General features: G+C 36.6%; 1 protein-coding gene across 2 annotated transcripts in view; it reads right to left on the reverse strand.

Moving 5' to 3' along the window:
* npas2 (neuronal PAS domain protein 2) overlaps positions 1-18,458 on the reverse strand; it is a 60,158-nt gene that overhangs the window by 30,624 nt on the left and 11,076 nt on the right. Inside the window, exon 1 of one of the 2 annotated variants that reach the window (XM_073814699.1) lies at positions 6,510-6,794. The exons of the other annotated variant lie outside the window; for it this stretch is intronic. The gene's annotated coding sequence lies outside the window, so the exon portion shown is untranslated. Of the gene's footprint in view, positions 1-6,509; positions 6,795-18,458 lie in introns of those variants that run through there. 2 annotated transcript variants of the gene reach the window in all.

An 18,458-nucleotide genomic window follows, 5' to 3' on the forward strand; every position in this document is an offset into this window, starting at 1 on the left:
ATTTACTGCAGGATTAACAAACCACTGCTCAATATGGACATGTTACTTTCCTTTCATCTGCTCCGCAAACAACACTGTAAACCATTTAAGACATTTGTAAATTGTTTATGACATTTTTATGGATGAGAGAAGAGAATGAGGGAACCACATAAAGGGAACCACTCAGAATTGGGAGAAAATCTCTCTCTCCTTTATACAGAAAGACCTGAAAATCTCACTTTTGTCTTTCAGCAACAGAAAAATCTAACTTGTCAACAGGCCACCCCTCCTTACTCAAACACTTCAACACAAGCACATATGTACCTCTGCCTTTCTTACTTTTCCTTTTCTGAACAATTTTAATTATCACTTCAAACAGGACCAAGCCGAATATCAGACTCAATTAGACTCAGTTTGGTTTTGGATGTACTGAATAGACACTCGAATGTATGTGTGGATCTGTTTGACTCTGGGTATGCAGGGAAGGTGACACAATTCCCTTTGTAATAAACTATTAATAAATATAACTATTTTTTATATTGTAAAGAATTTTGTTTAGTTTATATTAATTATAATAATCAGTACAAATGCATTTAAATAATTAGTCTGTGGTATGTCCTTATTTAGATTAACCAGGTTAGCAAAGTGTTTGCATGTTAGTAATTACCGGACTGGCCAAACAGAACCCACCTTTTGCCACACCTTGCAAAATGCGCATTGAGCTTGTAGGAAACATGTTTACTGCATTGACTGACACAAACGCACACACCACCCCCAACACACACACACACACACACATTCCTAATCAAAGTTCAAGTTCATGATCACTTCTTAACTCTTGAGACACACACATTTTTTAGCAAACACACATAAGGTGCACTTCTACTTAACCTTATGTCTGTAAAAGCACATAAGCACATGGACAAATGTTTTGTGTGTTTATTAAGCAAAGCTTATGAAATTAATTAACCACATATAACAGAAGTTAGTTTAAGGAATTTAAATATGTCAGTGTTAAAATGTATGCATTTGCAAGACGCTTTCATTCAAAATTACTTGTCTTGCATTATACATTGCTTTTATATCAGTATTGTCTTCCCTGATGATCTAACCCATGATCAACCAGTTGAGCTACAGAAACACTTATTGTATTCGTCCAAAAAAAAAACACAACAAATTTTCTGCCACTTCTTTGTTATTCTCACACACATACACACCAACAAACTAATGCATATGTACACAAACACCTGAACATGATCATAATAAATAAACATGAGCAATGAGGACATGGAAGTGCAAGTAAATAGTCATTGGGTTCAAAAACAAGGTCAAGGGTCACACTGGGTGGTGGTGGTTGGGGGGGGTGTAGTTCAGAGAGGCCCCAGGAGCATTCCGGAAGGACAGGAATCACTGGGGAATGTTACAGCAATGACAGGAAAACACTCGCAGTGTAACAGGGGTATTAATGCACAAATAAGTCCAAAGATTTGAAACAAAAGCAGAACAAATTCCTGTGTATCTCATTCATTAAGCCATAAATCAAAATTTGTATGCAATTATTTTTATGACCACAACTTTGCCTCACTCCTGTTAAGACAATACTGCAAAATACCGAAATCTGCAAAATTCAGCAAAACGCAGCAATGGTTTGCAATATCCAAATGATTTCAGTACTTCAGAGTTCAAAGTGCTGGGTTGATGCAGAGAGACTAGTGAGAAAAGGTGATGGGGTTTTTTTCAGAAAGGATGTAAAACATATTTTTTTTTAAATATAAGCATGGGTGTTCCCTCCCTGAACTCATAAAATGGTTGTGTTAAAACACATTTTGTGTCTAATTAAGGACAACATATTTAATGTGTTGTCCCTAACTAGACACTTGTTATTATTGGAAAACATTTTGTTCCAATTTTGTTATTTTTATTTTAGTGCTGGGCAAAGATTAATCACGATTAATCGCATACAAAATAAAAAAGTTAATTTTACATAATATATGTGTGTGTGCTATGTGTAATTATTATGTATATTTAAACATATTCACACACAAATTTTGTATTTATATATAATTTTTTTACATTTATTTACAATATAGAATATATAACAATATAAATAAATATATATAGACGTGTAAATGTTTCTTAAATACATACATGAATGTGTGTGTATTTATATATATATAATAATTACACACAGCACACACTTGTATATTATGCTAAAAATCACTTTTATTTTGTATGCAAATAATCGCGATTAATCTTTGCCCAGCATTATTATTTGAACACAAAACCAACACAAAATGACACATAATGTGTTAAAATAACATATAATATTTAGTGATAGACGATATTTGCAAGTTTTATGTGTATCGGCATCGGCCGATATGTGGCTGCCGTGTTCGCTGATTTTTTCCCCGGCATTATTTACAGACAGAGTGCTGAAAGCCACAAGCGATGGAAGGTCATGTGACTAAAAAGAACCAACCTTTCCATGACAACATCAAAAGATGGTTCCATAGCACCCTCATCTGTTTTTACTATTTGTTAAATTTAGTTTTTTTTTAAGTTCTATAAATGTTACTTTTTTAAATTGAGACTTGTAACATTTGGCATCATCATTGTGTCATTTTTATGATGTAAATTAAGTGAGCAAAAGCAGTATCGGCTCCAAATATCGGCTCAAGAAAATCAGCAGCCTGTATCGGTCACCGGCTAAGGCTGAAGAAACAAAAATCAGTATCGGCATCGGCACTGAAAAATCCATATCGGTCGATCCCTAATAATATTTTAAATAGGATAACACAAAACAATTATCACATCCTTTCTTAGAATGTGGGAATCAAACCCATGACCTTTGCGTTGCTAACTCAATTCTCTATCAAATGAGGTACATATGTTTCCTCGCTCACTAGTCAAAAATGGTTAAAATTCTAAGAAATCACTGTCATTTTATTATTGGAGAATGCATAACATGGCTTAAAAATGACTCATGCCAGACAGATACAACAACACTGTGGCTTTTTGCAAAAAGCTGCTTATTAAGACTTGATTCATAAGTGTTGATGCGCAGAATCCGTATGGTGTTGACTCTGCACATGATTGTGGCTTTCATCAGCCAGGTGAATTGTTTAAGTGTACCTCACTCATTTATCAACACACGTCACACACATCTACTGGAAGACAGACAGTGTTTTTGCCACAATGTTGTTGCATCTGCCAGAGTAATTTGTTATACGTTCTGCAATGATAAAATGACAGTGATTCATTAAGGACCAACGGGGCATCCTGGCCTACTTCTAAGAAACACAATTTAATTTGTCTCTCTGGGCAATATGTGCTTAACACAGACATGGCAGTAGTGCCTGTTCAAACTCTAATTAGTAATAATACACTCCTAACCGGACAGCCAGGTAACTACAGAGACAACGACAATTAGTGATTTTCATGGGTAAACAGCGCAATTCCTGTGTGAGAGAGGTGATGAAATTATTGCATCATTCTCACAAGTTGCACTATTTACAATATTGACAATGAGGCCTAAGCAGGGGCACAACTTACAGAACACACCCTTAACCAGGGGCCCCAAAACGGCACACACACACTTAAGACAAGATACACACTCACATAACTATACATATACACACTGACTCACACAAGCACACAAATTTAGCCTTCTAACAATAATCATTACCCAAGTCACAAACACAACCACAGGCTCCACATATTGCAAAGATATGACAGACAGATACAATATAATACATATATACATACATATTTTTCCACACTAGTCTTTTTCATCACATACAACAACCCCGTTATGCAATATTACAAGATTTGGCTTATGCACCTGTCTTCAAGTAAAAATAATTTCCTGAACCACAAAGAACAAAACCCAAACAGGCACTTTCAGCCCAAATAACAGCATGAATCCAAGGACACAGAAAGGAGTGTGTCATTTAAAAGGGCCATGACATGTTTCTTTTTATTATTTATTATGTTTTCTGATGTTATGTATAATATTACTTGAGTGTTTTTTTTACATACAAGTAATTTATGTCCTTAGTCCATCCTGGTTTTCACTCTCTAATTGTAATTTGTCCCCTTTAAGAGTGTTCGGCCTGGCTTAGTATTTAAATGAAATACATTACTTACAGTTTGCTGGATTCTTGTTTAGTCAGTAGGCACATAGGTCAGAGCCTATGACCTTACAACAGCTAAAAAAATAAACTATCAATTTCTCTTTGACATCGGGATCCTTCAAAAGCCCTGCAAAGATGCTCGTTTTCCACAGCGTGCAACAGCACGATAATTGTCTGATATCGCAATCTTAGGGGCTGTCCACACGGAGACGCGTATCACTGTATACGTATAATTTTTTTATCGTATTGGCGTTTCGTCGACACGGATCCGGGTCCTAAAGTGGATAAATCTGAAATCGACACCATTGCGGTTTCGTGTGTACAGCCAATCCGTATATTTTGTGAAGCGAAAACGTCATCACATGTCGGCAGCGTCAAACGTAACAGCAACAACAATAATGGCGGACTACATGATTGTGTTTGTGCTACAAAAGCTACTAAGCCTACTAGCTTTATTACAGCAAAATCTATTGCTTCTATGCAATTGTGGTGAGCAACAAGCGATAATGGACAACACCATACGCCACATGCTCTTAGATCCACCGCGGAAGACAACCAGGAGAAAGACTCCGCTCTTGCTCTTGAAGTTGTTGCGTTCGCCATCACCACTTCTTCTTGGTTCGTATACAGCGCGCAAGGTTATGCGCATGCCCAAAGTCTTCTTCTCCGTGTAAAGTGTATATCTGTGGCAGAATTACAGCGCCCCATACTGGTCTGGCATATATACTACACCGCTTTCAGTCAGTTTCAGTGGTTTCGTGTGTGCGCAGATATTTCTTGAGACGACGCTGTGTTTACGGATTATTTTTTAGAACAAGGAAAAAAAATGATCGGATAGGGAACTGTTGTTACAATCTTATCAGGATTGTAAACAACTACTTCAAATCCCTTTAAATTGCTCACTGAACGCCAGTTGGCAGAGCCAACGAAACCATTGGGGTGGTGATGGTGCAGTGGATAAGACACATGCCTTTGTTTTGAGAGACCCGGGTACGAATCCACTGTGACACACCATTCTGTCCCTGAGCAAGACACTTAACCCCTAGTTGCTCCAGAGGTGTGCGACCTATGACATATATAGCAATTGTAAGTCGCTTTGGATAAAAGCATCAGCTAAATGAATAAGTAAGTAACAAAGTAACAATGATGTGATATGTCTTTCTCTGGGGCAGAGAAGAGGGAGACTGCAGACCTGCATTTCGGTCATATGAAAATGAATATATCTATACGTACGTCACTAATCCAGCCACTTTTCATTCGTTTTTTTTTTTTAAAGAACGATTACATAAATGCTTCTCAGGATACATTATTGATATCAAGACCTGTTAAATGCCAATAGATCAGGGCAAAATTGATTCCTAATATCATGACCCCTTTAAAGCAAGGGGTTGCCAAAACTCTCCTTCCAGGACTTACATATAATCAGGAGTAGAAATGGAGAGACTCTGGGTGAATAAGTACAGGGAGTAAACGTCAAGTTAAAAAATTATGATTTCCATCTTTCATTCATGTAACAATGCAAATAAAGTTTTATTTTCTGCATCTGTGGTTTAAAAAATGTAATCTATATCCAAAATTAGGGTCACCTCTGCTATTTCCACTGCTGGGTATAATCTATCAACACCCACTAAACATTTTTAAATGAAAAAATAGGGAAGGCAATTATTCTCTTTTGGAGTTATTTCCCTTGTCTTTCTATGAATAAAATATAATCTTGACTGCAATGTCAAATTAACTTATGGTAACACATATCAAAGCCATTGCCATTGCTGGTGATAAACTGTACCAAAATGTGTTTTGTGTTATTCACTGAAACAGCCAAATGGCTTTGTTTGAAAACCCGTGATTTAAGGCATACAGAAGTCTGAGTGGAAATAAATTTAAATCATATTTCAAGTTACAAAGCATGGAAACACTCCATAAAGAATCGGGGTCAAAACTTTATGCATTGTCCAAACTGACAGGTTTATCATGCTGTCTGGAAATACTGGTTTCAGAGGACTGTATAGTGACCCATTTTAAGCGCGTACAAAAATTGTAGATGCGTCCTAAACCAAGACAGTCAAACTATGAAACAGCACAGTCCGGAAAAATATAAAGTTTTAATTCAGTTTCATACGATTTGTAATGTGCACTGATGGATTTTGCTCGTGCGCGCGCAGTCCATAACGCCTGGGCTAAAACGATGAAGGTGAGGAAATATCAAACGATTCCCGCGTGCAGCTTCCGCGCGACCCTCACACATTAATATCTTATTAATCATGACACCGTGAGTTTGATTTTCACTCAACGTGACTTAAGTGTGTCACAGTGGAAGCAAACAGACGAGCTTTAAATGCATTTAAACGTTTTGAACTCCTTTTGAATAGCAAAAGTGCAATTCAGGGAAAATCTTACCGTGCACGTAAGACCGCAGGTCCCACTTCACTTCGGCTATCTGTGGACATTCTGCCCGCGCCTCATGGGAAGCTGATCTCGTCTTTACCATAAACAACCCACGAGAAAGCCGCTTTAAAGTCGGATGCAAGGCAAACACGCGTGAAACACGCATAAAACTAATGAGTCCCACCGTAAGCGATGCACGGCTCGGTGTTTCAGTGCGGGTCTGTGCTTTTTGCTCGTTACCGGGTCCACATCCTTCGCCTGTAAACAGCGGCGCGAGCTGATGCGAAGTAGGAAAGTAGGTCAGACGGGAGCTCAATACTGAACCAACGACATCACTAACCGCCCGCAGCCACACACATACACACACACAGAACATACACGGCGGAGTAAAGATAGACAACCACGGACATAAAAACATAAAATTTTGACACATTTTCAAAAGTCTTGCAGCCCTTGTGTAAACATGCAGCGGTGACTCATAGTTGTTTTTTTTTAACACAGTCTTGTTTTACCGTCCTGAAAGTCGACAAACTATAGCCTATTGTAACTATAACAGTGGATGTCAAGCTTTTTTTTACTTTAGCCCCCATTGCCCACAAGTAACAATATGTAAAGCACGATTTCGTGGACTAATTTCTAACCAATACAATATTCTAAAGCTTGGCATACTGTAAGGATGCATATTTGTTATAAAAAGGTTGAGGGTTTAGCGTATTTTAATGCCCGTTTTGTTTTATTTGAAATAATTTAAAGTAATCTTGAAGGCTCCTAGTGGATCTCCAGCCCCTGAATTAGGGGAAACACTGGTCTACCCTACTTTATGTACAAGCACAAGTTTGCAAAAGCCCTCTTCTTGATTTCATACAATAGGATCAAAGTCTATCAAGTGTCCAACAATGCAGATGACTAGCTCAAAGTAAGCAGATTATAATTGTAAATTTAAATTTAATGCTGCAGCTCAAAACAGTAGATATATAGATATGTAAACATAATGTAAATGTTGCAAATAATGCTGACATGAAAGATACAATGCAAAGCAGTCGAGTATGACTATTCATGAAAGGCCATTATAGTGATAGCTGGAGGGGATTAGGACAGTGTGAAATATAACATGAATTTGCATGTAACAGATCATCAGGCTACTAGTATAAAGCATGTACGAAAGCCTGCTGTACCCTTGTACCCCTTCTATCTCAGAGGCAAACGTCTTCACATTTCCCTAATGCAGTAAATCCAGGTAAGGATGAAATCACCATTTGATGAAAAAAATCAGAAAGTCACGGTCAAGCCAATGCTATTTACACAAACAGTTGTGTGTTCATTAGAATGAGCGATGCTGAATATCAAACACGTCTTGAATTGCTTTGATACATTTCCATAACGTTGTTTTTGTGAGTTTTGTGTGTTAAAGAAGGTCTTTGAAAACAAACTAAACCACTTGGCAAAGCAAGCAATACAGATTTGATTTGTACCAATAATTTCCTTTTTAAAAAACATTAAAACTGCCAAGGACATATATGCATTAAAACAGCTAAAGCAGAAATAATGTGTGCCATTTCAGGATTCAGGAGGTTGCCATGGCAAATCCTCCGTCAGATCCTCCATCCAACATGGCTGCTGGCCAGAAGAAGAGCTCTGAAGCACATCACCTGTGTGACCTTACCAACACAATGTCTGCACTCACCAAATAGATTTAATTGCTTGCATTATACCTAACACTTTAATGGCCTTAGTTGTCATGATATTCATGCAAAAGAAGCTTAAAAAATGTGTCATGGTATAAATAAAGCTTAACCAATAAAGACGATCCCTAAAACCATAATTTTCTTTCTTTCTTTTAATGCTTTGCCTCGGCACTGGGTATATGATGTCTGTGCTACTTTGGTTTGGAGGCTCTGTAGCTTTAAAGAACTACACAAGGAATATGGGTCAGTGGAACAACAGCACAAGCGAGGAGGAACTGAGATGAAGAAAAGCAGAGTTTCAGAGATTGTTAGTGAAACACCACAATAATAATTTATGTCAACAGTCCAGTTTATTTTAATTTTCAAACTACTTGCAGAAATATACTAATACCAAGTTCCTCATCAGAATCAAAAACATGTGTAAAGTGTGTGTGTGTACAGCATACACATATTTGTCGCAAACCTGTAAAAGGTCAAGTGATTTGTTCAAGAGGAATTCACAAGCCAGTCATTGGATGCTCCTTGTTTAGGGCCACTCCCCTTAAACCAGAAAAATGGCCTCTGTCCCGAAAACACAATCCTTTGAGATCATACCAAACCCACATGAACTCTCACAAAACAAATAAACACATTAATACCTTTACAATTATGCTACATTTACTTCTTTATACATCTCACACAGAAACATGCATGCAATTGTCTTGTTATGCATTGACAGCAGTGTTTCTCACTAACAGTGTTTCTTATCAAGAAGTTCATGAATATATCCATTACAAATATTGTTGCTTTTTTGTGGTTAGTTTACACGTCATGCACGGCGCATACTTCAGTCTGATTCACTTCAGCAGTTAATTTATAACCACACAGAAACCCCTGCTTCCTGATGCCACCCATCTTATTGTAAACAGCCCCACGTTTACATACAGAAGCATGTAAAATGCTGACATTATTCACTATCTCTGCTGCATCAGTTTCTGTTACAGTCTCTGTTGTTGAAAGCTTTTTAATGGTTTATATTTAGCATGCTTAGTTATGCATTCAGATATGCCTGAAATGCCTAATACAAAACCTTATATAGATTAATTTACAGATTTCACTCCCAGTCATTTAGCTGTTTGAAATTATTCAAGATTTAATTGATTTGATTTTTAACTAAACATAATTCATGCTTTACCTACATATCATTTCAAGTAAAGAAATTAAATACCAAACAATACTCATCCATGTGTAATCTGTGTTGGCAGCAATAGGCTATAATAAGAATGTTACCAAACTACTGTCAAACAGGTACGAGCCCACTTGTCAACAGTAGCTCTAAGATTTTTGTCTATTATTATTATTATTAACATGTGTGTCTTGTTTTTGTTTATCTATAATCTGGAATTTATTATTTCACATTTGGCAATTGTTTGGTAACACAAATGAGATTCTTTCAAATACATTTCAAATATTTTTCTCTTTAATTTTGGGTAAACAAACTCTTTAAAGGGGCCTTGTCACAAGACTTTTTTAAGATGAAAAATAAATCTTTGGTGTCCCCAGAGTACACATGTGAAGTTTTAGCTCAAAATACCATATAGAAAATGTATTATAACATAAATATTTGGGAATATATACTTTCACATTTTATTAATTTAGGTTCTTGCGTGACGTCCCTAAACCTTTGACCTCACATCACGAAAGCACCAAGCAGTTCCTGTTGCCAGCCACAAAAAAAAAAGAAAGACGCTTCCAAAAAAGATGGAAGAAGTGCAGGAGAAATTAAGGTCGGGAATCTACATCATTAAAAAGAAAAAGATCAAGCTGCTAAACTATTTGTAAAGGTATTTATAGGTCTATACAGATGAATACAAATGCTGCTTTGTAAATGTTGCAAATGTTTATCATTATCCTATCTTGTTATTAATATAACCATGCTGGTTTCTATAGTTCATAAGCATACGTTGTTGCCAGTTTACAGGGCGATGTAATCTAATGGCTGTTTTCAAGCCACACAAGTCTGAAATAAAGGCTCATAAAAGCGGGTAAAAAAACACCGACCCACCCATCACTAGTCCCTAGCCCTAACTGGGGCAGTACCAAAAATATGGACGTAGTGTCCGTGATGTGTGTAAAAGAGCATTTTTGAAGCCAATAGTTGCTGTCGCCTGCCGTCATCATCTTGGCCGTGCATCACTCGTGGATAACCAAAAATGGCTAAAGAGGCAGGACATGGGTGGAGCCTGGTTGCTGAAACCACGCCCGCCTAGTTCGATGGTAGTGACCAAGAATGTAAAACTGTATTTACCTCGTCATAGCTGAATTATTAGAGCTCTGTATATGGTAATGACATATCTTGAGCATAAACAGTGATGTTTTATCATTCTTATGTAAAACTTGTGCATTCAAAAGTCCACTGAAAACAGGCAGATCTCAACATAATACCGACTGTGAAGTAACGGTTGGGATGTATGCCCCCAACATTTCTACCACCCATGTTCAAGCCAGCTGGACGTACACAGCAGAATCATCTGAAGTTTTGCAGGAATTGAGAAGAAACAAGCAAGGATGAAAATGGCAGAACATGGATATTAATGTTATGTTCCAGGCACAACCAAATACGGAGCAATTAAATCTAAAGTTATTACTTTACTCTGGCCATTTTATGGCGGACAGTTTTTCAAACCTGTGACAATATGAATATCTCAGCGTTTGATACTAAAAAAGGGGGGCAATATGGCCATTACAACCCCTACCACCAACTGTAAGAAGTGACTTTATTACTGTTGATTTTGTGATAAATTTAAATTTGCTTAGTGAGCAAAGAACATTAACGATAATTTACAGTGTTTTCGAGATTGAACGCAATATGTGTCTGTAGTAAAGTTAACCTTAGCTATTGTTAACTACCAAAACTAGATGGCATAGATTGTATGACGACCTATTTACGCGAATGTTTAAAACAGTGGACAATATATGTAAAGTCATAATTTGTGCTCAGTATTTGACTGTTTGTGAATAATAATAATAAAAGAACTGCATGTAAACAAGAGTAGAGAGGTTAGCTCCAGTCATGTATACATTTTGCAATTAAGTCCTGTTGGTGACATAGTGACATGACCCTTGTTGGGAAACAGCCAGAGCGCGTAAATGGAATGTAAAACTGTCTCTGGATATTTTTTTCACTTAAAAATACCTTATTTATACACAGTAAAACTCCCAGTGTTAAATTAACACTGCTGGGAGCATATATGGTCCCACTCTACAGGGTGTTAAATTTACACTGAATCAGTGTTAAAGTTAATGAGGTAATGAAGTGATGATTAAGACATTAATGGTGAACACCTGCTGGTCATTTCATGTCAAATCAACTTAATTTTAGAATTGTTCCTGTCTCTAAGTTTTTATTTTCTTTTTCTGGAGAAAGTAATACTAAAATAATGAAAAAGGTCAACATATTAAATTCAATAGATATATAAAAACTGCTGTGTGTATATATGATTCTATCTTACAGAGTTTTAAAAAGTTACACTGAAGCAGAGTAAAAAGCTGCCATCTTTAACTTTTGCCTCTCTATCATCATCTCTGTTTGAAACTTAAAGTTACAACTTGCTTGTAGAGTTACATGGATGATAAGTTTAATCTCTATACAACAGCTGTATTTCTGGTTAATAAAGTGAGTCACCATTGTCCCGATTAGTGTTTCCATTAGTTGGGCACTTGAGTCTTGAATATTAGAGTTGGCCTTCTTTTGTTCATTGTGTTTATAAAACACATCTGTTGGAGCAGATGGAGGTGACACAGATGAAGTTATAAACTGTTTGTGTGCTACAGTAGTTGTTAAATATTGTGATTCACTGATCTCAAACTAAAAAAAACACTAAATGTAAGTTACATATTTTTATGTTCAGTCAAACCTGTGATGTTCCTATGCTGTAAATCCATACCCTTAAAAGTTAATTTTTTTACACAAATCTAATCTGTGGGTTCAGTCGGAAACCCTGAGACATCAACAATCACCCTATAAAACACAATCATGGTGACAATCAACAACAAAGCTTCATGACATCAACAATCACCCTATAAAACTCAACCATGGTGACAATCAACAACAAAGCTTCATGCCGCAATGCATGCTGGGTACCAGGATTGTAGAAAACTCTTTCATAACTCCCATCATGCATTGCAACATGACACAGTTGTGCAACTTTCTTACCATTTACTGTCACCATTGTTGAGATTTGTATCCGAAGTCATGAAGTCTCTCTAAAAAAAAAAAAAAAAAAAAAAAAAAACCAATAGAATCAAAGCACCCTTATCCAAAACTGTGTCATTTGCATAGAGAAACATTTTTTATGCTTTTTTCTTTACCTTTTTCATATCATATCATATATTAATATTTTTTAAAACAAGCAATTTTAGGTGGGTTGATAAGATTTTTTCTACAACAAGCAACAAACAAGTGCTTTTATTGAAACACTGTTGCAATTGCTAATATTGGAGAGTTAGTTTAGTGAAGGTCAAGGGACAAACACCTAACTAAAGGAAACACTAATCACAATAATGGTGACTTCAAATGAATCTAAAACACAAACTGGAGATTTATTGTGATAATTTTTGTGATAAATATCCATTTGACTTGTGATTACATCGTATCAGAAAGAAGATTTGTCAACTAAATCACATGTGTGGATGCTGGAATAGTTGAGCACTTTTATTTTTTCTGACAACAGTTGTTTAGAAGTTAAACTTATCATCGTCTACAAAATAGCTCTACAACAAAGTTGTAAGTTTGGGTTTCAAACAGAGATGATGATAGAGAGGCAAAAGTTAAAGATTGCAGCTTTTTACTCTGCTTCAGTGTAACTTTTTAAAACTCTGTAAGATAGACTCATATATACACACTGCAGTTTTTATATATCTATTGCATTTAATATTTTGACCTTTTTCATTATTTTAGTATTACTTTCTCCAGAAAAATAAAATAAAAACTTAGAGACAGGAAAAATTCTAAAATTAAGTTGATTTGACAAGAAATGACCAGCAGGTGTTCACCATTAATGTCTTAATCATCACTTCATTATCTCATTAACTTTAACACTGATTCAGTGTAAATTTAACACTCTGTAGAGTGGGACCATATATGCTCCCAGCAGTGTTAATTTAACACTGGGAGTTTTACTGTGTAGATATCAAAAAACAATGTAACATATTATTTCAATGCATTTTTTGTCACCTTAATTTATGCAGATCTTTAAGAGTTAATATAATTTAAACAGATGAGTTACAAAAAAATTCACCCCCCTCACAGTTGTCAAAAAGGGCTAAATTAGCTATTTGGACAAAAAAAAAAATGTACCACGCTGTAAACATATTTATTTCTGGGGTAAAGTTGGGCATTTTTACGGAAGAGGATTAGGGCCACTGGTGAAAAAAATATTTGAATTCTGACTTTATTCTCAGAATTCAGAATTCTGACTTTAATCTAAGAATTCTGAGATTAAAGTCAGAATTCTGAGATTTAAGTCAGAATTCAAATATTTTTTTCACCAGTGGCCCTAATCCTCTTCCGTACATTTTAACATGGGGGGTCTAGGGATTGACTAGCCAGCCTCTAGCGGCCAGTCGATGAATTGCAGTTTAAGGCACTTCTGTGTTGGCTTCACCATAGAGATCTGAAGGTTGCCCCTTGGGCAGTACCCTTTGCTAAAGAGGTAATATTAGTACCTCACAAGTACATATTGGTACCGATTGGTACCAAATATATACATGTAAGTACCTACGTAAATTGTACATATTAGGACTTTTTTAAAGGTGACCTCCCCATTGAATGCTTGAGTTGAGACCATTTTCTTTTACAATTTGTTCTGACCGTGAATGAAACTTTTGCCATATAACGGAAATTAATAGCGACACCATTAAAAGAATAAAGGGGACACGTCATTTGGGCTATCTGTTTAGGGTGTTTTTTAGAGTTTATCACAGTGAACTGTCATTCTATAGAAAAATAGAAGTCATATGACTGGAATGTAACTGAATTTTTGGGTGAATTAATACTTTAACCTTTCTACATCTCTTTTAGAGTCCAAAACAAGATTATGTAGGTCACCAGGAGTACGGCAGCAGTTTTTAGTTAGGACAGGAGAGCTGTTTAATGCCTACAGACAGAAATATACCTCTAAACTGTACAATCATTTCACAGGAGGTCATCTTACTCTTTCAGCCGAGATAATTGTGTCCTCTCTGTCCTCTCTCTCGCTCTATGTTACCGGCCCAAGCCATTTTTGCTTGTTGAGTGTTGATCTGTGTTGTAATTATCCGTACATGCGTGTCCTCAGCTGCACGGTAAACCCACATTGTTCTTTTACAACTGTAATTATCTTAATGCAGTCTGACCCAGCTTAATGAAAAGCTAATCATCAAGTAAAAGATTCTGTTCAGAATTTCTTTTCCAGAATAGTTATTGAAAGGTTGTTGTGCTTCTCGCCTCTTTATAAGAGAATAAAGACAGATGGAGAAAGATCGGGCTAAAGTAAGCGAGAGGATCTATTATACATAGTTAGAGGGAAAAACACAAACTAATTAAGGAAAGAGAGACTATAATTAAAATGGCCTGTTTTTAATTTACCAGTGAACTACTTTTTATCAAACAGAACAGTGATCACTTAATTATACTGGCACCATCATAGAGAGAGAGAGAGAGAGAGAGAGAGAGAGAGAGAGAGAGAGAGAGAGAGAGAGAGAGAGAGAGAGAGAGAGAGAGAGAGAGAGAGAGAGAGAGAGAGAGAGAGTGAGAGAGAGTGTGTATGTGAAGAGATTGTATGCTGTTGTTAAGTCTACTTTCTAGATCTTACTGCATTGTTTTCATACTTCAACTACTTTAGTGCATTTTAATGTGGCTTATTGTAAACATGTGGGTGGAGTTATGTGAATGTGGGCGTGTTTGGCGTGAAGGTGTGTGTTTGGTGGATTCGGGTAGGTTTGGGTGTCAGTGAGGACAAAAAATGTTGTGGTGCAGTGACAGTCAAAACAACAACAAAAAAAGATCTATTTCAACCTGTTTAACCCCAGTCATGCATCCAAGTCACTTTTTCAAGACTGCTCTTTCTAACCAGCCATTTAATAACCTACTAGACCTTCTTAATAATTGATATGAAATAGGCTGCACTGATTTATCAAACATGGTTTTGTATTTAAAGAACCCTTTGGCTAACACTGTGATGTTTTTAGTGTAATGACTGTTTGTGGTCTCCTTTCATTAGTCTATAAAAAAACCATCAATCTCTTCTGTAAGCAGCAGCAGCCCTAACATAGTATGAATAATTCACTTCTTTATCCCAAACTTTCATTAGATTTCATTAATATTAAGCACTCAAACAATCTTTGCAGTCTCACAAAACACATAAAGAGGGATTGAGTGATCGACACAAAGACTGTAAACTGCAACTAGAACCAAATTACAAATTCTTTACGTTGACACGCGTACACACCAAGGGCCGCTGGTTAAGTTCGCCTGACTGTAACAAAGAACCTGTATTTATACATTATCAATCCCAGAGAAAAACTGTATTGCTCAGAGATGTCTTTTGTTTTTTCTAGGAATTCTCAATCATGTTTCGTTTTTTACTAGGAGCACAGTGGCCCCCAACTGAAAATTTTAGGGGCGCAACCAAATTTAGGGGCACACCCCATAAATCAACAAGCTAAACAAATATTCACATTTCTACTAATTTCCACTGAATAACTAATAACTTTCTTGATGCAGAAAGTACAATGTGCTGTTTCAAATTCGGTGTCACATCACAAAAAAAGGTCAAATTTACCAGTCGCACAAGTGTGACCTGATGTAAAATTCAGTGGGGCACTCTTTAAATTTTGGTGGCAAAATGCCACCATTTGGTGGCAGTCTGGAGCCCTGTTAGGTATCAACTTCAAATACAGAAACCTGAGACAGCTGTTGACATGCGCGGATGAAGATGTAATGCTAATTTAAAAAGAATAGACTTAGACAATCTGATGATCAGTTTGATCAGTAATGTTTCTTTTTGTTTGTTTGTTGATCTTGAAGTACAAAGTAGATGAGGAAAACTAGTATTTCATGTGTATTCAATGCGCCACCATTTCTGTTTACAATGCTGGTGCACTGTGATTTGTTATGCAGATTTATTGCATTCTGCAGAGAAGAACTGCATGGCGTTTATCGCGTTTTGGGAAAAAAGGGAGAAAGGATGACAGAATAACATGGCGGATATTGGATTTTGGGTAAAATTAAGAATTTACTTTTTAATACTGACCAGATACAATACTGATTTAAAAAAAAAAGGCATTTATCACATTTTGGAACCAAACTCTAAAACATTATCTTTTAAAATTAAACTTTTCTGAAAATTGGTTTTCTGCTCTCCTCGATTATGTTAACAAATGTTAGCAAATTGATTGGGAGAGCATACTGTCATCTATATCCCACAATGCATTGCTGCCTCCACACCCAGTCCCAACACAAACACTCAGAAAAAGGTATCTTTCACACTAAGGGTGTCACGATTTCGAATTAAAAATATGGAATCGTCTATCCTACCACACCTCCATGTCACGTCCGGTCAGCTTGCCAAGCAGGAAAAAAACATGTGTTGAGTGCTGTGAGTTAACCTCCTCTAACTTAGCTAGCTACAGCCAGTCAAAAGATAGCATGGCAGATGCAGGGGACACCGCGCGAGCTGCTCTTTACATGGGAAACAAAAAAACAGCAAGCACCTCCCACCTTTACCTGAACTCAATCAGAATAGACCATGCACAGCAGAACGGCATCTGTGAAAGGAACGGTCGTTTCTCTGAACTGAGATCTGTTTAAGTTTCACGATAACTTATTTCAGTTGCTTAAGAGTCATGAAAACAGCATTTAAACATGACTTATTGGGGTATAGTCTCACAATCTCGTCTGACAGTAATAAAAGCGTGTTTTTAATCTGCAAGTACTGACAGATGTTCAGCTGACAGGAAGTTTCGTTTTATCAGGTATGTGCGTGTACCATATTTTTCCACTGGCAGCACAACTAACATGGCAGGGCATCTCCGGGTTCAAGGTCAAATATTATATTTCATAAAAGTATAGTCTAAAAATGGCATAGCATTTTTTTGTGCATGCTTTCACAAAAAAAAGTTAAACAATCAAGAATCCAACCGTGGCCTTAGAATCGAAAATGTAATCGAATCGAGGATTTGGAGAACCGTGACAACCCTATTTCACACTGGTCTCCCAAGACACACAAACAAACATGAAAACACATATTGCACAAGCATTTAAAATTTTCTTAAACGTGACATAGAATGATTGAACGGGGTATTTATCCTTGTTCTGTAATGTGACATGTAGACAAAAAAGTTTTTGTTTGGGTCTGTAATCCCTTGGAAGTTTCCTAAAAACCTCTCTCAGATAGCTCTTTTAGGGTGGGGGATTTTAAACAAGTGGTTTTGCACCTATTTGGCTCCCCCTACTGGCTTAACTTGCAATCTCATTACTGATTGGCTGACTTTGCTGCCACTCAAAAATGTAGCCAATTATTTTAAAGTGGAGGGGCAGTTAGATGCCTGTGATGTCATAAGCATCAGTTTTTCAGATTGGGCCGTTTCTGGATGACATTTCTAAAAGAGGAATTTCTATGAGACTGAGATGTTTAGCATGTTTAGCACTTTTTGTATGTTTGTGAATGCTGGTAGACTACCATTATTCAACAAAGACAAGGTAAAAATGGTTTTTCATTCCCTGTCCCCTTTAATAATCTTATTTTTTACAATTACTTGCAACTTGACCCTTTCTCAGCCATATCACTGAATTACAAATCATTGTTGGGTAAAACTTTAAAAAACACTCATAAATTAATTATTAACGTTACACAACATGATATTAAATTTCAGGTATTTAAGTGTATTTTGGTAATATTTCCATTTGATCAAATATGCCCAGTTTACCAGCTACCACAATCAGTCACTGTAGAAATGGCATTTCGTAAGATGATGAGTAGTGATAGATCCTTTGAAATATGTTGTCTCTCATCTAACCACGAAATCTTTTCCCACATCGCAACTGGGTCACTACTATGTTTTTTGGCAAACTTCAACTGTGCTCCAAATGGTGCTGTTTGAGTAATGGTTTCTTTTGTGCCACGCTCACTTACAAGCCAATGTCACACAGAGCTGTTTATATGGCTGACTGGAGCACATTTAGCCTGAAGTAAAGGTGCACTGAACAAACATTTTCTTCTCGCCTGCCTTTCGATGCATTGTCTGGGTGGGCTTG

The sequence above is a fragment of the Paramisgurnus dabryanus genome, chromosome 5, assembly GCF_030506205.2.
Source record: "Paramisgurnus dabryanus chromosome 5, PD_genome_1.1, whole genome shotgun sequence".
Classification (NCBI taxonomy): domain Eukaryota; kingdom Metazoa; phylum Chordata; class Actinopteri; order Cypriniformes; family Cobitidae; genus Paramisgurnus; species Paramisgurnus dabryanus.